Raw genomic sequence first — 24,979 nt, forward strand, 5'->3', positions numbered from 1 at the left:
CGATTGTGTAGGTTTGGGGTGGAGCCTGCAAATCTGCATTTTCTAACAGGTTCCCAGGCGATCTTGATGCTGCTCTGGGGACCATGTTTTGAGAACCACCTAGAACCACCATGTTCTAGGACTGATACTCAGAGCTCACTGAACAGTAGCATCAGAATCACCTCTGGAGCTTTAAAAGACACACAAAACAACAAAACAACAACAAATGCATGTCCCAGCCCCACTGCCATATATTCTGAGTTCATTGGTTTGTATGAGACCTGGCCATTTTGATGTTTTAAAATCTGTTTGGTGCCATTCTCAGGTGATTCCCATTTGCTGCCAGGGCTGAAACCTGTCACAGTGCTGACAAATAACTCCACTAGAGCTATCTGTTTACACATTAAGACATTTTTTTCCCTAAAAGTTAGAAGATGCACCCACTGCCTCATTAGTAGGAATGTCTGATTTGCTTATCCTGAGAAAATAGGAAATGGCTTAGATGCAGTGTCATATGGGGAGATAATCTGGAAAGAAGGAGAGTCTGTCTTGCAGGCAGATGATCCAGAGAGAAGATAAAGCAAGGGGAAGGACATTCAAGAAGAGGTGACCTCATTAACAATGTTCTCTTGTGGACATGAAATTCATCCTGCCTGCACCCCCACCTCTCCAGCCTTCTTTTCCCTAATAAGCAAGAAACCTTTACAGAGTTGTCTTTTAGTTCTAACAAAAAAGGAACTCATTATTTGATGATGGGTGATATTTTTATGTGCATGATCATATTTAAAGATACGAGCACCAAAAAGATCTAGAATCTCAGACATGAACAGAAAAAGTCACTGGTAACTGTACATGTGAATAAAGGCACATCTATGAACTCCCTGAGGATCAGAGCACACGGGACAGTCAGAAAGCCTGTAAGTCTGTGGAAAAGATGCTCCTGGCACAGGTGGTCCAAGTGGGTGGGGAGTGTTTCATAAACCTTAATTTGCATGCAGCTCCTAGTTTGGGAGTTCTGTTAGTGGGATGTGCTTCTTTACCACTCTGATAGTTTAAATAGAGCCTCTTTATTTGTGTTTTGATTTGAAAGTTTGAATTGCTAAGGGAACCTAAACCCACTAATAATGCTCACAGTCAATTGTAATATGTTATTCTATGACTTGATTATTCAAATCCCTTATTCATTTTTCTATTGGTATGTTTTTCTTTATAACCTGTAAGAACTTTATGTGTTTTAAGGACTTTGATATCTTTTGTATACATTTTCCTAGTTTTGTCATTTTTCTTTGAACTGAAAAAATGTTGGTAGGGAACTTTAAAATTTGTATGCAGTCAAATGTATTGTTATTTTTTCTTCTGGAGATTTTGTTTGTCATTCTCAAAAATTCTTTTGAGATAAATATTCACTTATAAATATTTTCTTAGATAAATACTCACTATGAAGTTTATATATTTATTTTTCACTTAAGCCTCTAGTTGGTGTGGAAATAATTTTGCTCTAAGAGATAAGGATGAACTTAGTTGCTTTTTATCCAGAGAGCTAGCCCCAATGCAATTTGTATAATAATTTCTCTTTTTCTTGATTAGAGGTGCCATCTTTACCTATAATTATACCTAAGTGTGTATACATTCTGTCTCATGTGAGACATGTCTCACATGTCTCATGTCTCTATCTCTTCCCTGACCAGTACCTCCCTTTTATTTTTTAAAAATTTTTAATTATTTTAATGTTTATTTTTGGGAGAGACAGAGCATGAGTGGGGGAGGGGCAGAGAGAGAGAGAGAGGGAGACACAGAATCCAAAGCAGGCTCCAGGCTCCAAGCTGTCAGAACAGAGCCCAATGCAGGGCTCGAACTCACGAACCAGTGAGATCATGACCTAAGCTGAAACTGGATGCTCCACTGACTGAGCCACCCAGGTGCCCCAGTACCTCCCTTTTAAAAACTACTGTAGTTTATAAAGAACATTTTGATATTTCTAAGACTTCGTTATTAAAAAAAATTCTAAGTATTCTAGCTGATTTAGTCTTCCAAATGAAATAGGAACTTGCTTTGTCATATCCTCCTCAAAAATTGTAATTACAATAATTTAGAATAGCTGAAGATGTTCAAGAACCTCTGAACAAAACATATCACTTGGAAAGCACAGCTCATGGAAGCTTGTTTACAACAGGTATATAGAGATTTGCTTCCTTTTGGTCAGAAATGAGAAGATATTGAATATTTAAAGCTACCTTTTAAATAATACATTTGTTGAACATTAACTAACAGTTATGACTAAACAGACTTTTGAATGTGATAGAAGGGGTATTATTTGAGAGAAAGCTAAACTCCAAGGGATGAAGGTTTAAAGAACACAGGAGATAATTTCTTTCTCAGGTAATATTTGTAGGTCAGTAGGGCAATTCTACTCCTTGAAGTTATTTGCTACCCAGGTTTCTGCTAATTTCATGTTCCAGGATCCCACAGAGCAATCAAGAGGCTGGACTGCTGCCATGTCTGGGTTGCAGCAAAAAAGAATGGGAGAGGGAGCGTGGAACAAATACATTCATGGTCTTAAGGCACAGCTTTATTTCACTGTGAGGCTGAAACAGCATCCATGACTTCTATGTATTTCTTTGCCACAGTGTAGTCCTAATCCACACCTAACTGTAAGTAAACCTAGGTTATATAGTCTGTAATTAGGAGGGGACACGCTCAGGATAACTCTACACTGTGAAGAGAGTGATCAGATTTTGATGGTCAGCTTGCAGTCAATTCAGGAAGGAAAGAGGCAGGTACAGCCTTTTGTTCATCCTTTTTGAGCTTTCTAAAATAAAACCCACCTTCCCACACAAACTTGTTCTTGGATTTCATGTAAATCATGGAGGAGTCCTGACCAGACTGTTTCCCCTTTGCCTACTGTTATTCTCATCTTTGTTTTCCTGGTACTTTGCCTTTGCCTTGTATTGTTCTTATATGGTGGTCACCACTCTCCACGTAGCCCCTTAGATAATCTGGCAACATTTGCACTTGTTATTCTTTTTTTTTTTAATATTTATTATGGAGGAGCCCAAGTGGGGGAGAGGTGGAGAGAGGGGGACAGAGGGTCCAAAAGAGGCTCTGTACTGACAGGCTGACAGCAGCGAGTCTGAGGTGGGGCTCGAACTCACAAACCAAGAGATCATGGCCCAAGTCGAAATCATACGCTCAACCGACTGAGCCACCAGGTGCCCCATGCGCTTGTTATTCTTAAAGAGCTCTGTGTCTGCTCCCTCTCCACCCAACTCATCATGACTTCCAGATCTAACTGGTTTCACTTTTATGAGAGCAGACAAGAATTACCCCACTCCTACATCTTGGTCCCCCTCTGGCTAGTTCTTCTTTCTCCAACCATACCTCGACAGGAGAGAGGTGCCTGAATGCCAATGTATTAATTTATAATAAATGAAATATTCTGCAAATTGCTATGTACATATATATTTAAAGTATATTTATTTTTGAGAGAGTGAAAGAGTGCATGAGCAGGGAAGGGGCAGAGAGAGAGGGAGAGAGAATTCCAAGCAGGCTCTATGCTGTCAGAGCAGTTGACATGGGGCTTAAATACATGAACTGTGAGATCATGAGCTGAACTGAAATCAAAAGTCAGGTGCTTAAGTGACCCAGGCACCCCTGAAAATTGCTATTTAAAAGTAAGATGGAGTAAAAAAATGCAGTTCAAGCTTGGGACATTCAGATATTGGTAACACCCTTAGTAATAATGGGAGAAACTGATATGAAGTTAAATGAGGGTTTGGGTAAGAAAATATAATAAATCATAATGTTTGGTCTGTTCTACTAAAACTTTTGTTTCTGTATTGAAAACTAGCTTATACATGGTGGGTAGATGGAGGAAGGATGTCTTTATAATGCATCAATCACATAGGTTGGTCCATGTATGATTTGCCCCAGCATATTAATGTTTTACACCAAAACTGACACATGTCAAGTGTGTTTCACACATGAAAGGATAGTAGCTGAATGCAAAATACATGAACATAGTGGCTGTAGAGGATAGAGTCCTGTACATGATGTTTATCATCCTATATTCTTCCTCTTGACTAAGTGTGGCCACATGCTTTGTCCTAGGAGTTCCTATCTTGCAATTCCCCCCAATGTTTGTACATTTTGATCTTGTTTCTACAACTCAGCAGCCTTAACTCCTTCTTACATTCCCTCTATCAATGTACTTTCACTTAGTATTTCTTTATTAGGAATATCAATGTCTTTTTAGCAGAGCTAGCATTTTTATTAAGATTGTTTTTGTTTTGTTAGCATTCTTGTTATGAATTGTATAGATTGTGAGTGGTCTGCCCATAACCCCATTTTTTGGCATAATCTTTGGTTATTTTTCATATATGGTTTACAGGAAGTGAGTTTTATTTTTTAGGAGTGTATATATTGCCTTGTAGCACAAACCATAGTTTGTAAATGCAACATAACCTGAATAGAGGGAAGTGGAGTCTGTTGGTGATCTTGCTGTTGCATTTGGTTTGTGTTCTGTTTTCTTCAGTTAGGAAAAAAAAGCCAAACACTTAGGTTATGTTTTTCCTTATTATTCCTGATAAGGCCCAGTTTAGTGCTGTGAATTATATGCCCTCATATTATTTCTTGTTCATCTGTCTTCTGAGTATAGAGAACTGATAGTCTCACTGTTAGCCCAACCCTCCCCCCCCCCCCATCCTTTAATTGAGGACAATGGAATGTAAAACTTACTAAATGGTACTTAGTGTGATCTAGGTAAAATGATTTGATGTGACAATTGATATATATCTTCTCCTTTGTAGATTTAGTAGTAATTTGTTCAGTTTGATTAGGTCTAATATGTTAATACACCAAAGCAAATAAGCAGACAAACTGGGCATCCCTCATTCCACATGGCTAGGTTGGCATATCCTTTCTGCCCCTGCAAGGAGAGGGATGGCTGTGTATTTCAGAATGAATCAATACTAGCCAACATGTCTACACTAGAACAAGCATATGGGTATAATATTGCTCTATAGCATTCTACTGTCCAATTATCCAAGCTCCCTGCTTCCCATGATTCTTATCCATGTTACAAGGAGCAAAGCCAATCCCTTAGTTTTGCAACCTATAGCTTACTTTTCTGCTCCCTTCTTATATGAACAATTAGAAGAGCAACTTTATAAGAAGCTCAAGATGACCAGTAAAAATTGGCCAGGGGTCATTTGAAGTGACAGCTTCTCTTTCTCTAGAAACTGTCAAACCGAAGTAGTGAAATCATTGGAGGCAATGGATTGACTCTAGGGGATTTGTCTGTCTAGCATTTCTAAACTCCATTTCTTGGCCGAAATCCCCTGTCCACTGCTGACCCTACTGATCTGTGGCAGCAGCAGCAAAGGGTAGAGTGATCTCAGGGGCATCAACTACATTGTGAAGTCTCAGACCACTACTGTCTGCCAAAGCTTCTAGTTTGCCATGAGGTATGTTGAGGTTCAGAGTGACACATCTCCTTTTGTTTATGGTGGTTGAGATGGTTGCTTTCATATTTGGTAAACCAAAAATGGTAAGAGCAAACCCACATGGTTTGGAGCTGAACAAGAAGGTCATTAAGATTTAGACCAAAGCTGTTAGCAGACAAGCCAATACTGAATATAGATTTAAAATTCATTTTTATTCATTAGGAGTCCTGCATTTACTATTATTTTTATAAACAAAGATTTATAGCTGTTTAGGTATGTAATATTTTCATGCAGCTTTAGTGAAATTATGTTTGCTGCTGTGTGAAATTCTTCCTGGTATTCTAAAATTAAAACCATTCTTTGGCAATTTTCACATCCTCCCCTCCCCCAGAGAGTCATTCTAATATGTTTTTTTTTCTCATTTAGTGAAGCCAATTGCAATTTAGGGAAGATTTGTTCTAATTAAGTAGGGTATCATGGATTCCTTAAAGAAGACTTCAGGTCTTTAGGTCTGACAGTAGGAAAAGAAGATTGACCCCCTTCCTTTTTGGTAGCTATGGAGCACATGAAGCTGTTTGAACTTTTTTTTTTTTTTTTTACTTATTTTTGAGAGACAGAGTGTGAGTGGGGGAGGGGCAGACAGAGAGTCGGGGACAGAGGATCTGAAGTGGGCTCTGCACTGACAGCAGCGAGCCTGATGCAGGGCTTGAACTCATGAACAGTGAGATCATGACCTAAGCTGAAGTTGGACGCTCAACCAACTGAGCCACCCAGGTACCCCAAAGCTGTCTGAACTTCTTTGTTTCATCAAAAAGATTTAGCTTTCTCACCCCATTGCCTTATGCTTCTGGGAGTAAAATCTCCTCTTTAATTAACCACATGGATCTCTGTGTGCGGACAAAAAACTTCCTCATATTCTCTGCTGGTAATGGAAAATCATACCTATGTTATGAATGATGGGATTAGAGTACATTCCCCAGAAGGGGCTAGACCAGGGTTACATGGTCTACCCTAACTGAAAACCAGAGTTGAAGGTTGTTGCTCTGTTCCTGCCTTTGAAAGTATCCATTGTCATATTCAATAATTCTTCTTGAAGACTTAGCATGGCCATAGGAGTTTTGTAAGTAAGCAAATGATCTCTGTCTCTATCTCTGTGTCTCTCTGAATATATATGAATGCATGGGTGCAGGTGCATATGTATGTCTGCTGGCTTGGCACCAAGGAAACTGAGCATGGCTCCCTGGTGAATTTTTCTCTAATGCCATTTTCATTGTACCTTCCTTTCTCCTCTTTAAGAGTTTATAGGGCAGTTCCCAATGGGCCATCCCATTTCTGTCTCTCAGGGCATCCAGGATTTTCCCCCATCGTGTTTCCTGAAAAATTTTTCCTTGCCCTCAATTCATCCTGAAGAAACCTATTATACATTTTGGGACTTACTTTTATGTTTAATTTAGCACTTTAACGAACAAATTCTTATATTCTTTGATTCTCTATTTCACAGTGAGTTTTAACTAAACTAAAGATTTTTGAGTGCTGGGATTCTGCCATGTTCTTCTTTTATATTCTCTAAGGAACTTAACCACTTACTTTCAAGCACATAATATGCCCTTGATAATAACTAGAGAACTGAAATGAATGATATTAATCTCTTTGAATGTGATCAGTTTGTGCTATTGCTATAATTCAATTAATCACCTGCCTCTCTCTACTATTACCACCAAACCAGTAAATCATATTCATCCACATACACACACCCATGTATATGTTTGCACACATACATGTGCAACACAGAACCAGTAGTCTACTGGAGGATTAATTTTAAGTGGTTTGAGATCCTACGCAAAATAAAAGGAAGTAATTCATTGTAATCTCCACTCAGCCCCCTTCTAATCATGGGAGACTACCACAGACAGTTGCAAATATTCTGCTCTCTCAATCCCGGGCAAGGCTCTGTTGTTCAAACATTTCCCTCTGTTCAAATGGCTGCTCAGCCATATATGAACAGCATAATCCTGGGTAAGTTATGGAACCTTTTTGAACCTTAATTTCATCCTTGTAAAAGGAGAAAAATCATGTCATCCTTTCAAGGCCACTTTTGGGATCAGCAATAATGCCTATACTCATCACCATTTATTGAGATTACTATGTTCCTGGCAGTGTGCTCTGTCCATAAATTTCTCCTTTAATTGTTACAACATCTTTGGCATATACTAGATTCTCAGTAACAGTGACTATTATATTTTATACCTTGGCTTAAATGTACATTGAGTCAGACTGAAGATTGCCAAAGACTCGTTTTTCATTTCCCAGGATTGGCAGAAAGGTTTGATGAAGTCAGGCTACTACCAGGTGCCTATGGCCCAAGGCCAGTGTAATGGTTGCTCTGAGTGGAGGTCAAATGCTAGGACCTGCCATCCCATCCCCATAATAGCCCTCGGGTCAGAAAAGCTTGCTCTCACAACAAAATTTGGCTTAGGAAACAAGAAGGTACTGCCCCAAATTGCTTGTAAGCTGAGTCACACTACACATCAGTAGAAAGCAGCAAATCAATTGCATTAAGCACAAAAGAAACTCACTTATGTAAACTGAGGTATGACACTTCAAGGATAGTGAAGGGTAAAATCCGAGTCTTGTGAGCCCTTCTTGTTTCCTCTGAGCTAAACACTAGAATGAAGTTTAGCTTTCAACAGGAGGGATTTGGATTAAACTCTAGGAATCGTTTCTTTGATTGTAAAGGTTTTGAGCTGTTAGAGCACATAAACATCAAAATTATCAAGAACGTATCTAGGAGTTTTAACTTTCCTGCACAGATTTTCAGGGCACTTCTAAGAAGAAGAGAAATGACGTGGATGACCTCAAACAGTAACTCCCCAGGACAGTAATTCCTTCCTCTCTCTCTCTCTTCTTTTTAAAAATATTTATTTATTTTGAGAGAGAGAGTGCACACTCACTTGGGGGAGGGGCAGAGAGAGAGAGAAAAAGAATCCCAAGCAGCCCCTGTGCTGTCAACACAAAGCCTGACATGGGGCTTGATCTCATGACCACGAGATCATGACCTGAGCTGAAATCAAAAGTTGGATGCTAAACCCACTGAGCCTCTCCCTTTCTTGCTAAAGCAAAAGTGTATTTTAAATTATATTTCTTTCCCCCTTTCATCCAGTTACACATTAGTCTTTTGGAGATGGGTCTGGAGATTAGTGTTTTTGAAAAATTTTGCAAATGATTCCATTGTGCAGCCAGGGTTGGGACAACTCCTTGGACAGAACAAATCCCAGAGACTTCAATCTTGCAATTTTGTGATAAAATCACACTCCTGTGATGCGGTTCAATACACTAATGTCCTGTTTACTGCCACCTTGTGGTTGCACCTTCCATTATGACCTGCAGAGTCCTGGCTGGTGTGACTGGAGGAAAATTCTCTCCCCATCAGTCTTACAATGATTTTATAAAGTTCCTAAATGGAGCGATCTTAATCTTAGTTTCTTACAGAGTCTCTGTTACATCTTCCTTTAATTTCTTACTGCAATCTCTCCTGAGAAAATCAAGGCCAGGTGTAGAGTTTTTTCTATTATAGTATCCTGCCAGAAGATTCTCTTTACTCATAGTTGAGAACAGTTACTGAGATAATAATCAAAGGCATTTTTTTATGTGCCATATTCATTACCACCCTCGTTATACAGGTAATGCCAATGAAGCCCAGAGAAGTTAACTTGTCTAAAGTCACACACCTTTTGAGTGACAATGCTTGTTTCAAAGTTAAGATCACCTGCCTTTCAAGCTCATGTTCATGGTAGTGGCATCCAGCCAAGCGGGAACTAAATACTGGTGGCAAGGTGGCTAGCAAGATAAAAGTAGGGCTCTAGTCCTAGAAAGGGCTCTGGGAATACTTTTCTTTTTTGTTTTTTGTTTTTAAATTTTATTTTAGAGAGAGAGTGTGCAAGCAGGGAAGAGAGGTGGGGAGAGAGAGAGAGGGAGGGAGGGAGGGAGGGAGGGAGAGAGAGAGAGAGAGAAAATGAATGAATCCCAAGCAGGTTCCACACTCAGCGCTTGATGCCAAGACCCTGGGATCATGACCTGAGCTGAAATCAAGAGTTGGGTGCTCAACTGACTGAGTTACCCAGGCGCCCCAAAGGGATACTTTTTTTAAACCCAACATGGAACTCAAGAATACCCTTATATTTACAGGGTAACAGCCTGAGATTGAGGATCGGGATAAAGGGAGATGATGAGACAACTCAGAAAAGCAGTCAAAACCACTGGATGTAAAAGGCTTTTATCAGGGTTCTCCTCAGCATTGGGGAGGAAGAGAAATCAAAATATCAAGAATTTGTTCAGAGTGGTTGGGCTTTCAGTGCACGCACAGCCCCACAAGTCTAAGTGGGAGGGGGTTGTTTGCATTTTATGGGCACTTGCTCATGTTCCAGGCAGCACAGTAAGCAAGTAGCATGCATTTTAAAATTCCATCCTCAGAATAACTTTATGAGATGAATAGCATTCTCATTTCCACTTTAACTACCACCAATATGAAGCTGTATATAACGAATTTACCCACGTTCAGAGATAGTAAACATTACAATGGGATTTAAATCCCGGACTTAAGAGCCTTCATGTTTTGCCTCTACACATTATTGCCCCCTCCTCCACTGCCCTTGGGGCTCCTGTCTCCCCACTCCTTTCTTTTATCATGAGGAGCAGATCAATCAAGAAAACTGAATTCTAGCTATTTTCATTTATTAATCCAACTAAATTAAATTGATAGCAGTGTCAAACATTCAGTATTTATGGAGGCCATTTGATGTGTCTTATTTGGTGGAAGGGTGGAGAAAAGGCTTCTGTCTTTGAGGAAATCCCCCTCCCCCACTCCCTGAGCTGTGGTTACAGACCTGGTAATTTACACTCTCTCTCTCTCTCTCTCTCTCTCTCTCTCTCTCTCTCTCTCTCTTCCTAGAAGTGATCATGTGACACAACACAGTAAGGAAATGCTTATGCCTGGGACTTTGAACTGTTGAATCTTAAGAGGCCAAACAACTGGTGAGAAATTTTCCACAGTAGCAATGAAAGCATTGTACGAGTGGAGTCTTGGGTGCCTATTCGGATTACTGTTAACCAGACAGTATCCTAATCAGGCTGTTCAGTGGTGGGACTTGGGCTACCTCCCCTTTCTAGGTGCTGTCCATTTCTGAGACTCTTTCTCCAGGTCCCCCCTCTGACCACCTCCCTCAAATTAAGTCTTTGAAATGCTGGATCTCCTTTAGTAATTTCTTTCTTTCTTATATTTTTGTTGTTGTTGTTAGCTTAAATTTGAGTAGATTTTGCTTGCTACCAAGGACCCATGCTGATGTTGACTGCCACACTTCAGAACGACTTATAAACAGACTAATTTTACCCAGGAAATATTCAGATTCTTGGTACATACAGCTATTTTTCCTTAGCTGTTATTATCTTATATTTTAGCTCCTTCATAATTTTGGTCACATTATAGAAAAGGGTTTTTCCTCCCTTCTAATTCACTCACATTGATCTCACTCTCAAATTTTCTTTTTGATCTACTTTTCAGATTTACTCACTTGACTGCTTCTCCAGATTTCTTGCCCAGCCAGGTGGGCCACATATGGAGTCTTTAATACTTCCGTCAGTTTTCTCTCTGGGTGTTCCACACCTCAGCTTCCCTAATCATAACCATGATTGCCTCGTACTTTTACAAGGCACTCGCTTATTTAATTTATTTAGCGTACTGTTCAATTAATGACTTAGTCACAGTCAGCGTAAAGTTTCTGCACTGTTCCAACTTGGAAACAGAAAAGGAGAAGTGTTGCCTTTTTTTAATCTCTGACCTGGCTTCTATTGGAACAGAAAATGAATATTTTAATTCTTTCATCACTGTTGTATCTTTTCTATGACCTCGCGTTAGGTTTTTATAAATCTTTTCTCCTGCAACAGCATTTCTAGAGCTTGTGGGTATTCATGGACTGTCTTTGGTTATTATGACCCTGATATAAAGGACTACATTAGCTGTTTTTGAATAAAACAAAGTAACAGAGAGGAAAAAATATGCTAGTTAAAATTACAAATAACTTAGCTGCTTTTGCCTCTGAGGAAGTGGCATAATTTTTCTCTGGAGACTTTTGTTTAAAAAAATATTTTAATGGTCTGACCTTGGGAGCTAATGTTTATATGATTTGGAAGGAGACAGCAAAACAGAAGATTGTCTGCAAATAAAATGAAGAGAAATTGAATGGTGGGAGCTGCCAGAAGAAGTAAGCAACAAATGAAGCTTTGCAATATGGTAGAATGTTGCCCAAGTAGAAGGGTAAACTCTCTCTAGAGATGGTTGAGGGACTTGAAGGGTGGGATATTTAATTTTATGTGCTTTGTTCCAAACCTCCAGTAAAGGATGCCACATGTTTCCTTGATTTAATGGCTTTCTGAGCATGAATGGGTGATTGCCAACCAAGAGACTTGAGGTCTCAGAGAGGAAATAGGTGCCAACGGGAAATAAATCAGTAAGTGACATGGAAAAGCTTCATTTTCCCCTCTGAAGGAGGATAGGGGTTGGAAGTATTTGGGTTGTAATTGTTGCCACACAGCCAACATTTTGGAGAAAGAAACTGAGCAACCAAGGAAGCAGAAAAGGAGACACTAGAACAGCTATAGGGGAGAGAGGCTCAGCCTGATGAACAAAAGCAGAAAGAAGAACTAAAGCTTCTCCTATTTCCCTCCGTCTTCTGTAATGCTGAAATGTGGCAGCATCTATTACCACTCAGTAAGTATAGCTCTTAAGTGTGTAACCAAGTGGCATGAACTCTGTTTAGCACCAACTAAAATGAGGTGAGCAGGTTCAAGGTATTTTTCTCTAAGAGCATTAGTCAAAAGCAGAAAATATAAAAGAATATTCAAACATCTAACAGAAATGTAACTAAATATTTTCAGAATGTAAATTTCTTAGCGGGAATGTTTGTGTAACAGAAATTATTTCCTTATAGATGGAAGGATAGGTGAAGAGGCTGTAATCTGCTATTTTACATTCATGTTTATGCTTCCAAATACATGGCTCATATGATTGTAGCCATAAATTCCTAATATATTAGGAATATCTCTTTATGAGTGAGAACAACTTCCAAATTAAAAAAAAATGTGATTAAACCCCATGGAAATGAACAATTCCCCAACTAGGACTTCTAATATCTAGACTAGAGAGATATAATGGTTGGGACAGAAGAGGTAAGGGTCTCTTGGAGAATTAGGACAGCTATTTAGGATAAAGGAAAGTAAAGAGGAAGGTGGGGGTAAGGGAGAAGGAAAAGGTTATTGAAAAAAAGAATTACTTTTTACAGCGTTTGAAATAATACATTATTTGCAACTTCTATTTTGGTTGAGATGAATTCTCACCTTTAGGAGGTGCAAGAAATAAAATTTCTATTTGGGAACTAAGAATGGCTACCTTATTCTAAGCTTACTCACTATATTATATAGTAGCTTATCAATAATTATAAAAATCTATGCTATAGTAACAACGTATTGCCACCATCAGAGAAGGTGAGCAACAGGTAGCTCATTGTAGTTTTGAAATAAATATTTTGGTTGAATGTTTCTATATTTGAATATTGGAAGTTTATAATGCAATTCAGAATAAAGCATTCCTCACTTAGTTCAGGATTAAAACTTAGATTACAGACTTTCATCATAAGAAAATGTAGTTTTCTGTAGGATAATGGTGGCTATTTAAATCTGAGTCTCCCCTGCATCTTCTCTGAGAAACCATACATATCAAAGATGATAGCAAATAAACCATCCACAATCTACATGGAGAGCATAAGTAGGAGACTGTGCTATTACCAGCTTCAATTGTACGTAAGTAAGGAAGTAAATAAAAACATAGTTAATACCATAAATGCCGTGTCCATGGCCAACAGTGAAGTGGGGAGTTAGATATTGAATGAAAAAGTTGGCAGAGGCCTGATAAACTCTCCCCCAGAGTTACTTGTGTATCTTTCTAAAACAGGGCATTTAGATATTATCAACATAACATTTTATCCCTAATATAGATTGCCGTGCTAACTGGGAGCTTGGTGAAAGAAAAAAATAAACTTTAGGCATGAAATCATTAATTTGCATGAACTGAAAACTGTTCATCACATTCAACATGTCATTTTGCTCCCTGTTCCTTGTTTAAAAAAAATACAAAAAATACACACAAACATTTCTCATTAATTAAAACATTAAAAGTAAGTCAATATAATGAAAAGAAATAAAACTGGATAGAGCCACCAAAAGGGACCAGATAAAAATCCTTTTGTAAATTTAACATCACTGAACAATATGGGAAGCGAGTGTGAATCTAGAATGGATTAGGAGTTAAAAAAACAAACCCAGCTTTATTGAAGTATACTTGACAAACAAATGTTGTATATATTTGTGTAATGATTTAATATACATATACACTATGAAATGATTATAATAAAATTAACACATCTATCATCTCCCACAGCTACCATTTGTGTGTGTGTGTGGTGGGGGGGGGGGGGAGAACACTTAAGATCTACTCTCTCAACAATTTCAATTGTAAAACATGGCATCAACTATTGTCACTATGTTGTACGTTAGATCCCTAGAACTTATTCACCTTATAACTAAAACTTACAACCTGTACGTTATGTAACTTATAACTAACCCTTTGACCAGCATTTCCATTTCCTCCAGCCCCAAGTCTCTGGTAACCACCATTCTACTCTCTGAGTTTGACATTTTTACATTCCATGTATAAGTGAGATCATATGGTATTTGTCTTTCTGCATCTGGCTTATTTCACTTAGCATAATATCCTCCAGGTCCATCCAGGTTGTTGCAAATGGCAAAGGATCCCTTCCCCCCACTTTTAATGTTTATTTATTTTTGAGAGAAAGCACAAGCAGGGGAGGCGTAGAGAGAGAGAGAGGGAGATAGAGAATCTGAAGTGGGCTCTGTGCTGACAGCAGAGAGCCCAATGTGGGGCTTGAACTCACGAAATAAGAGATCATGACCTGAGCCATCCAGGCACCCCTCCCCCCTTTTAATCACTGAATAATATTGTCTTGTGAGGAGGCCTTTTAATGGGATAGCTACAGGTGAGGGCTTCCAAAGTTGGTGCCCAGTTTAGCATCCCTGCTACCAAAAGGTAGGCAACTGTAAGGCCTGAAAATGGAGGACCATACTTCTAGCTGACATTAATATAACTTCTGTCATGTGTAAGACAAAACCTGTTTGTTGGTTTTTAGGTAAAAGCAGTTGTTTGCTTCCTCACTGGTGGCAGGCTCACTGATTCTCTCTCAGGTTTCTTGAACAAGAAACCTAGGTGGTTTTTCTGCTCACAAGCCTGCCCTTCTCAGTCTAAAAGGTCTTGTCCCTCTGGGTTGCAGCTGTGACTTCTTCTGAGGATGCATTTCCAAAGTCCAACTCCCGCCCCCACCCCACTGCCCATTATCCCATACCATTTCAGGTGACTTTTCCCATATGGGGTTTGGACTGGACTTACTCTCATACTTTGATTACATTACTATTTCCTGTTTACTTATCTTCAACTAGACTGTGAGATCAACTTGTTCACCTTCATGAACTCAGTGTCTATTGTGCTGCCTGATACATTGGATATGCTCAGTAATATTTGCTAAGGGAATACTTTTGTTCTTCTCTCTGAGAGAAGAGTTTGAGTATAAATAATTAAAACTTTCAGGGACATATACTAAAATATGCCTACAGTTGTGACTGCTGTTTCAAATACCTTGTTCACATGAATGAATTGAATAGCCTTTTATGCTGCTCTCAGTGAGAGTTATTGCACTTGTATTCTTTAGTCAGTTTAGGCAATAGCACTCAATTGCAAGGAGAAATAACTGGAACTATTCTTTGCAAATTATACCTCAGTGTACATGGATTAGACAAATTGGTTTTGAAGAGATCATACTACTTTCTCAATATCTGACATCTAATCTGGCATTTTTATACATGTTGTGGCTACCAGCATAGTCTGGAACTTTACAGACTCCTACAGAAATAGTTTTTTAAAATTATGAACAGGCAACATCCCTTCTTGTTACTTGGTCCAATCTCCAGCACACATTGCAGCTACTTTAAACTTCCCGGCATAGAGGTGATCATGTCGCTCTTCTAACTAAGAACCTACAATGAAGTGACTCTTCGCTGCATGCCCATCCCATTGACAGCAAATAAAATTATCCAACCTACTTTACATTTTTTATCCTTCCTTCTTTTTAATCAACTTTTTATTGAGGTGAAATTCACATGACATAGCATTAACCATTTTAAACTGAATGTTCAGTGGCATTTAGTACACTCAAAATGGTGTGCAACCACTTCTCTTCTAGTTCCAAACAAAACATTTTTCTTACTCCAAAAGGACACTCCATACCAATTAAGCAGTTACTTCATATCCCTGATTTCTTCCAGCCCTTGGCAACCATCAGTCTACTTTCTGTCTCTATGGGTTTAATTCTTGTAAACATATATATGGAAAAAATTAATAAATGACCTTTTGTGTCTAGCTTCTTTCACTTAGCACAGTGGTTATGGGCTTCATCAGTGTTATAGCATGTATCAGTACTTCATTTCTTTTCACGTCCAATTAATGTTTCATTGCACGGGTATGCTATGTCTTGTTTATCCATTTACCTGGTGATGGACATTTGGATTCTTTTGGGAGTTATGCATAATGATGTTAGTCTTTCTTTTTTAATTTAATTTTTTAATCTTTATTTATTTTTGAGAGGGAGAGAGGCAGAGTGTGAGGGGGGGAGTAACAGAGAGAGAAGGAGACACAGAATCCAGAGCAGGCTCCAGGCTCTGAGGTATCAGCACAGAGCCTGACGCAGGGCTTGAACTCACGGGTTGTGAAATTGTGACCTGAGCCAAAGTTGGACAATTAACTCACTGAGCCACCCAGGATGATGCTAGTCTTTCTTAAACTCTTGTATCTCTCCTCCACTTCTTAGCTTAGCCAAGTTAATAGAAATAAATTGTCTTTTCTCTGAACTTCCATAACGTTTCTATGGTACTAATTCATAATTCACTTATTTATTTATCTAAATAATTATCTGCACATGCAAACATTAAAAAAAATTACTGAGCACCTGTTCTGTGAAGTACTAAATCCTTTTCAAAGCCAGTCATACATTATGTATTTGTGAAGATGTCTTCTTTGCCCTACTGGTGTTACTTCTGAATACATAGGAACATCATCTCACTTGATGTCTCCACCCCTCACTGGTCTCAGCTCAGCAAATTGTGTGAATTAACAAATGTACAAGTGAAATTATTTTCTTAACAATCTACCACTGTCAATGTAAACTACTGCCTTTAAATCCTTGGCCCTCGAAGATCTTCCACTGACATGAAGGACTGATCTCATCTGAGGTTGGTCAAGTTTATAGCAGTGCACTTTCCCCAAACTTACCAAATTTACTACACTGTCTCTCCTTTGGCCCATGGCCTCCTATTCATCCTTTCTTTGTAAATGTGATTTTCAATTTCTCCAGGGTAGAAATTGTTGCAGCAAGATAACCATCAGCTGTTTCCTGGCAGCAAAACCAAAGAATGCAGGATTACTTCAACTTACTTGCCTATAGATTTTATAGAAATGATTTTGCCAGAGTCATTTGAAATTTTAGTAAAGTCAGTAGAACAAAATGCCAATATAAGAAGTGGTTCATACACCTTTAAGTATTTCCCAAATATCCCTATGTAAAGACTAGAAGGGGTAGGATAGTTTTGTTATTGTGTGTGTGTGTGTGGGGGGGGGGGGAGGTGTTCATATGCTTCTTTTACCTTTTTCATGGTAAATGGTTTTTCAACAATTTTTTTCTAAGTAGTCCTGAAACAATGCAAATATGGGATTGATAGCTTCCAATATAACATCCGACATTTTAATCACATCCCACATTGAATAAAGACACGTTGTTTGCTGTTTTCTAGGTTTTTGAATGTTTTGAATTGATAGGTTTTGATTATCTATTTTCTCCAAGCTACAAAATAGTCCTCAGATAGGAAATTTCTTAAATACTCCTTGCTATACAGTACTGGTAAAATAAAAAAATCTATTTTTTTTTTTTTTTTGAAAATGAGAAGAGCTAGGGGTGGCAGGTATTCAGAAAATCAGTACTCTTAGCATGCTGAAAAATAAGGCACAAGAGCTAGGATTTATTTAAATACTACATTCAATTTAATTTAAAGTAAAATCCTGATAGCAGCATTCCTAATTAGGCGGATATTTTCAGTTTCTCCTGCTTCCTAGCACAAGGTCTCACTCACTTGCTGATTTTAAGCAATGCATTAGATGGCAGTGTTCACGTAGTTTCCAATGGCACTTACTGCAATCATTTTATTGCACAGACCCAAAACACACCTTCATTTTGGATTTTATACTACTCCAGTCTCTAAAGCTGCTCTTTTCCTGGACTCCCTTTATACCTTTGGTTCTACTAGGAGAAAAACATTTACCAGAATATTAGTAATTGTGGACATCCCATGACAGATATAAAAGCATGTTCTATGTCTTTTTGAATCCTTATGTCTACTTAAGCAATAAGAAAATATGGCAGATCATACCTGTCTCTTACTCATGGGTATTTAAGATTCACAGAAATACACACTGTTGTCATTTGCTACTACAAAACCCACCGTGCTCACTTAAAAGTAAAGGCATGTCTTTGTTATTAAGAAATGTATAAGGCTTGCACGCTTTATTAAAAATTATTCCTAATTTAAAAGTCTTATTCAATTTCACTGTTTTCTTCCTTATTCTTTTCTCTTTTGTGTTTTTACTGACTTTGACCCTTTGGCTTTTGATAATAAAACCCTTATTCTAACCCTCCTTGTGCTTCTATTTATTTTTATCCTCAAATCCAATAAGGATACTTTCCCAGGTCCAAGCCTGATTAACTTGCTTGGAGTACAGTCCATTTGGCACATGGACCAGATGCCAAATAACTTAATAGGTCTTAGATGCCATCAGGGAAATATCTCAAAGACCTAAATCAAGATGCCTTTTAGCATTAAGGCATAGCTTTCTTTTAGAAATTTAGCTTAAAAACACAAATCTCCAAGTCACTGTTTTCCTCCAAATAGCTGAATGGTCTGCCTTCTCCAATTTCTACCACCCAGCAAAACCTGTTTTCTAGTTTTCCAGAAACACTGGGACCTCTTGACCTGGGAAGGTATAATGCCATATGTTAAATCCACTTAGACTAAATTTAGAAGCATCTTTCTCCCTACCCCAAGTGAGATCAAGCAGTCTGCATGGAGAGGATAGGCAGGACTTCCAGAGCTAAGGGTTTAGAGGTCAGAGGAATAAAGAGAGCTTTGTAATACCTGAGATTTAACCCTTCTTATTCTTTCCAGAAACATCAGAGATTTTGATTATCCCTAATGATAATAAATATTCACATGGAATAACATCTTTTTGGAAGGAGGAACTCTCAAAGTATATTTGTTAAATGACTACCATGTGACTGTGAATAATAATGCATATCTGGTTATAGTTGTGAAGTTTTCTCATATAATGATAGATTCTCTTACCTATTTCATACATGAGGAAAGTAAGAATCAGAGAGGTACTTACTGTCCAATATAGAGAACTAATATAACTTTTAACTCCTGGTCTAGCCTTCTTTTCATTAAACTGAAAGCTCAACCAAATCCAATGCAACTTTTTTTTTTCTGTATAACAATCTGGATTATGTATGTCCTATGTAAACACTGGCTCAAATTTCTCTTGACTTACTAGCTCAGGGCAAGGCTAGAGGTTATGGTCTCCTTTGGTCAGGAAACCATTATGGGGAATAGTTAGCAAGGCCCACTAATAGCTTCTTAGTAAACTGCCATTTTACTCCCAAATTAATCTGAATACCTTTAGAAGTCATTTTACTCTAGATTAAGGATTTTTGAAAGGACGGGCAGTGTTTTAGAGAACTCATCTCTTAAAGGTAGCCTGAAGCAGAGAAATTCTTTTAAAGTGAGAGTTTCCATGAAAAAAAAAAAAGAAAATTTATGAAGTTGCGATAGACTACATTTGTTTTTTAATACCCACCATATGTCTGGTTTTATTCAGGGACTAGAGGAGTGGGTTAGTGCTTATTTTCACAGATTATATAAATAACAGTCTTGCTTATTTCTCCTAGGTGAAAACATTTTGGATTATACCAAATAAAATGCTGGGGAAAAATTCCAACCATCCCTAATTATTAATAAAAACAGTTCACTAACAGGTCTTTGGTTAGTGTCTATGTTACTTGGGGCTGTGAGATTTTAGAGCGTGGATTGTTTTACAACCAGAGATAAAGGTGATTGATTGCTTTCAGGGGTTTCAATATTAATATCTCCATTTCCTATTGTCCTTTTTCTCCCTTTGATTTTTTTCAGGCTTTGCTGAGTGACCCATAAATGAAAACTGAGGTTTAAAATAAGGGTCCAACAGCTTTCTTTGATATTTTTTCTTTTCTTCTCTTTCTTTCTTTTTTTTCCATGCATCTATTCCCCATTAGGACACCAAACACCAACTTCCCCATTCTCCTTTCCCTGCATCCCAGTGGCAGAAGCACAAATAGACCTTGCCTGGTTGAGTGCCCAGAGGGAAGGAAGGCACTAACATTTGTGGAGTGCTCTCATGTCCAGGCACTGTGCTAACCTGTTACATATGTGGTGGTATAATATTTCAAAGTGCTAATTGTCCGGTATAACCGCCAATTCTCCCCAGCTTGGCAGCTAAATGGAAAAGCAACATGGCCGTGGGGACGATTTACAGTGGGGAACAAAGTTCTTTAGCTTTTAAGTTCAAAGGGCACCATCTGGGTATGAGAAAGAAAATTTTTTGAAAAGGAATGCAGTCAGGGAGAACAGGTTTTTCTTCCTAATTTGAAACTAAAGAGATAAAGGAGCCTGGAGCTGGCAACCAAGTCATCTCCAAAGTTGTCCAGGGCCAAAAAACAGTGGACTTGATGTTACTTTTTACTTTCCTTCCTTGAAAATGTGTTTGCTGCTGCTTTGTTCAGAGGCCACCCAGAATCAGCAGTTTGGCAAAGGGTAACAGATTGAAGTTACTTCTTTGGGATTTGTAACAAAAAGGGAACAATGGAGTACAATGGACATTGACTGAAGAATTGATTAAAAATTTTAGATGAAGTGTTTACAGATATGCTGTTAGGTAGTGCACGTAAATCTTCTATTCTTATCTGTGAGTTAATAACAAACGGGTCTTGTCTCAACCCTACCCTTCTTGATCTTTCCGCTTTTTATTTCAGAAGGCTCACAGGCTTTTGCTGCAATATTTTCTTCAAGGAGTATCAACGTGAGGGCTTTTTTCTAGCCTTCCTAGCAATCTTTGTAAGTTCCCTATCTTTCTTAAATGGCACTATTTTCTTATCCAGCCTGTTCCTCATCACCTGCCATCTGGCTGTCTCTCACTGCCCCTTCTCTTCTTTCCATCCCTTGTCCTACCTAGCATTTCCTATCTGTGGTATACTCCTCTGGGCTGCGGACAGGGTTCTCTGGCAACATGCAGGTGGAGGGGTTATTTATTGCCTTTAGAAGGCTGTCATTTTGGAACGAAAAATGTAGCATACTGCTAGGAGGAATCCTCCCTACTTCCGCCTACCCCAGAAAATAAGCCCAAGCCCTTTCTAGCTACTTCCTGAATTTCTAATTTTAAGCATGCCTGTCACAGCCGTCTTCAGAAGGCAATGACCACCAGCTGCCAAAATTGCAGAGAGAGAGACAGAGAGACGTGAGCTTTTAAATTTCTATTACTCATGATGTGTTGGCTACTTTAGTGGTATGGCCACCCTGAGTGAGCTGTCCTAGATGTTAGGGTCTTAAGTTCACACGTAGCCAGCCCCTTGTGCAGATGTCACTTTGGACAACAAATCATTTATCTCTGTCACAATTCTTCATCTGCAGGATAGATTTCTATGGCTTCTGAACTAGGATAAAATGAGATGAAAGATATGCAAACTTTTTCAAGATAAAGATGTTTTTAAAAGGCAGAGTAGTGGTATTATTCTGTGGAGACACTGTGATAAAAATATCCAATATATTTTCTTAAAAACTGATAGGCTCAAAAGATAGGTATTGTTTAGGGTGGATTGCAAAGCAAATCTACTTTAAAGTAAAATTTGAACTATTTTTGACATCTTTGTGTTGCATAAATTATTTAAGCCAAACTTTTTTTTTAAACTGAGCAAATCGTGTTGATTATAAGTCAGATTCTTCCTTTTACTTTTCAAAAGTAACAGGCATCTTAAAAGTCATTGTTCAGGGCAAAAGAGTACAAAGAACAATGACTATTGGATTTTTGCTATTTAATAGGAATTCTTGTTTAGTTCCAGCCTTTAAAAAAGCTATCACTTTTTATATTTGCTAGTGACAATCAAACTCAAGAAAACATAGTTTTTAAGAAAAAATCTAAATAAATATTTTAGAAGATAGGCAGATCTATTTTCATTTTCACAGATGGAAATACTGCAAAGTTAGTTATAGTACATTTACTGCCTTCAGAACAACCCCAGTTGAATTTTTCCTTCTATACAACAAATTGTAATTTACATGAAAGGGTATGCTCTCATGTCACATTGATGTGCTATGTGGCCTCCATTTCAAAACTGATAGATAAAATACATAATCTTTTCTGTTTTGTTGGAAACAATAATCAAATAGTAAGTGTGTTTCTTTAGGAATGTTGTGATGTGCAGAAAACAGCAGAAGGGATGAAGGCCGAAGGACTGATGTGGTCCAGCTGTGGCTGCAGTGTGTGAAGGGTGTGAGGCGACAGCACAGCAAGAGCTACCTTACATTTCTGTAGGAAGAGGGTAGGAAGTGGAACAAAACTAATTTCCCTCAGAAATGCAAAGCCATGGCAGGGCTCTATTCACTATATTCCTGGGATGAGATTTGCAAGTATCACATCTCTCACTGCACTCCCAATGCAGACATTTGCACAACTGTGATGGAATTTTAAAGCTATATGGATCCTGATATCAATACTGCAATTTAGAATCTTAATCGGATTGAAGACACAACACCCCCTCCCTTGCAAGTCTGTTCCACATGCTGGTGTTTTTGGTAAGTACTTCTATCTTCTGCACAGGGTTATGAATAACTCTGAGGTCAGGGAACCCTGCCCCGCTCCACAGTTAATTATATCTCTGGCAAGACTAACCACAATACTTTGCTCATCATGAGGGATTAATAAGCACTTGTAATTAAAACTCAAGACATGAAATGTATACAGTTCACATGGTGTTTGTTTACTGAACACAAACTATAAACAGATGTTTATATCAAATAGAAAAATATTTACCAATAGAGCTAGTCAGGCGGAAGTATACACAGACAGCTGAAAAATATAGTGAAAATTTCAAAAAAAATAAATACTGCTTTTAAAAGAAAAGTCTAGGTCTGGGAAATACTAGAAGAAATTCTCCACATATGGTGGAGATGCACAGGTTTCTCTATTTGCCCCCTGGCTCCTTGGTCCCAGGTCAGTTCTCTGCCTTTCTCTGCTTTGCTGTGCCCTCTAGGAATACAGCTTCTATGAACAATCATGTACAGGTGTCTGTGTGGCTGTAAGTTTTTATTTCTCTGGGGAAAATGCCCAAGAATACAACTGCTGGGTTTTATGTTAAGTGCATGTTTCATTTTGTAGGACCATTCCATGTTAACCTTGCCCATAGCTCTGTAAATATTCTCTTCACAATGAATCTGGAGAAAAACAATGAATACAATGAATCTGGAGACTGATACAATGAATCTGGAGAAAAACAAAGTGCTGGAAAAAGAACTGTCTAAGTTCTGTAAAAATTGTTTAGCCATAGCTCTTTGCATATAAAAATATATGCTATCATTTTTCTTTTAAACTCCACAACTGTAAACACAGGGCAAGAAAGATAAAGAATAATAATTATCTTTCCCAACCTATCATAAGAAATCCAAGATAACATTATTTTTGGAAATACATCTGCTAAAGCTTATTTTGGCTCTCACAATACGTATTGGCTATTGTCTTCCATAGGTTGTGTGGATTCTACACAATAAAAAATAAAATAAAAGCATCAAAAAACTATAAAACTTGAACAGTAAAAATGGGAATCACCTACATATATCTGAGTGTGTGGCATCAGGAGCACATCTGATACTGTCCAGCACAATTGCATAAATTGTTAGAAAGGACAGAGAAAATACCTCCTATCAAAGGTCCAATTGATCCTGAAGAAGTGGGATGCTCTGAGCCTCTCCTCTAATCAAAGTGTCATTCATTCATTCATCATTCATTCCTACAAATATTGATCATGTATATGTAAAATGAATTGTAAAGGAAGCTAGTTATATGTCTATGCCCTAAGTTAACTCTCTGAGGACAGAGTAATTCATCAGAAGTAGCTTGGGCTATCCCCCAAACACTAGCAACTGTATCAGAAAACTTTAAAAGAGGAACTCTGCACTTGAATTCAAATAGCTACACAATACTCCATGACAAAATAATTGAATTAGATCAATACCCACAAAAACAAAAGCTGGATTTTACAAGGTATTGGAGGTGATGGTGCAAGAAAAATACTGATTTTTATAATGCTTTTATTAACTTTATTGTGCATGGATGACACAAACTTAAGTACAAAATTGCTAGATCTTATAACATTAAAACTGCTGCCCTGCAATACTAAAAAATATGTATTAATTAAGTATAAGATCAGAGGCTTAACATGCTACCATTGTACAAAGGAGTAGTGTAGACAAGGAAACAGCTCAAAGCTAAAAAGAGATACAGATATCTTTATTACTCTCCAGAATGCACAAGACTAGGAAGTGGGCAGAAATCAGAAGACCCAGACAAATTCAGCCTCTAGCACTTTCCAACTGTGTGTAACCTTGGCTAATTCACTGCCTGGGTATTCTGCATCTGCTTCCATCTCTCTTCAAAAAAAGAAAGGAAGGAAGGAAGGAAGAAAAAAGACAAGAAAGAAAGAAAGAAAGAAAGAAAGAAAGAAAAGAAAGAAAGAAAAGGAAAGAAAGAAAAAGAAAGAAAGAAAGAAGGAAAGAAGCTTAAAATGATGGATAATAAAATACCTGCCTTCACAAAATAGTTGCCCTTAGATCACCAGATTGTTGGAGTGGTCAAAATGAGAAGGTGTATATGAAAAGTTGGTAAAATACACACATTCATACCTATGTGAACACATAGCATGATTTCATACAGTTACACTTATTCCTATCAGTTTTCCATTCATTAATACTTTTGGAAATTGTGTTTTGAAATGATGTTATCATCATTTACTGTGTCTCATGAAGGAATCAATTTCATTATGTTACTGCATTTCCTTTTTGGTCTGACCATCCTTCCTTGGTTTAATCACCCACTTTATTCATTAAACAGCTTCAAAATTACCTTTGTTTTTGTAAAAAAATTCAGTCAAAACCTCAAAGAAGGGAACATTGGCCATTACTGAGGCTACTTAAAGGAATTTGTTTCATTCTTTTAAGCCAACTGCATATATATACAGAAAGCAGTGTAAATTCTG

At 38.0% G+C, this 24,979-nt stretch overlaps 1 long non-coding RNA gene across 7 annotated transcripts in view; it reads right to left on the reverse strand.

Annotated features, from left to right (window-relative positions):
• LOC144612810 (uncharacterized) overlaps positions 1-24,979 on the reverse strand; it is a 234,411-nt gene that overhangs the window by 93,610 nt on the left and 115,822 nt on the right. For 3 of the 7 annotated variants that reach the window (XR_013549958.1, XR_013549957.1, XR_013549953.1), the window contains exon 2: positions 16,867-16,987. The exons of the other annotated variants lie outside the window; for them this stretch is intronic. This is a non-coding gene — a long non-coding RNA (uncharacterized LOC144612810). The remainder of the gene's footprint in view (positions 1-16,866; positions 16,988-24,979) is intronic. 7 annotated transcript variants of the gene reach the window in all.

The sequence above is a fragment of the Panthera onca genome, chromosome A1 (assembly GCF_046562875.1).
Source record: "Panthera onca isolate mPanOnc1 chromosome A1, mPanOnc1 haplotype 2, whole genome shotgun sequence".
Classification (NCBI taxonomy): Eukaryota; Metazoa; Chordata; class Mammalia; order Carnivora; family Felidae; genus Panthera; species Panthera onca.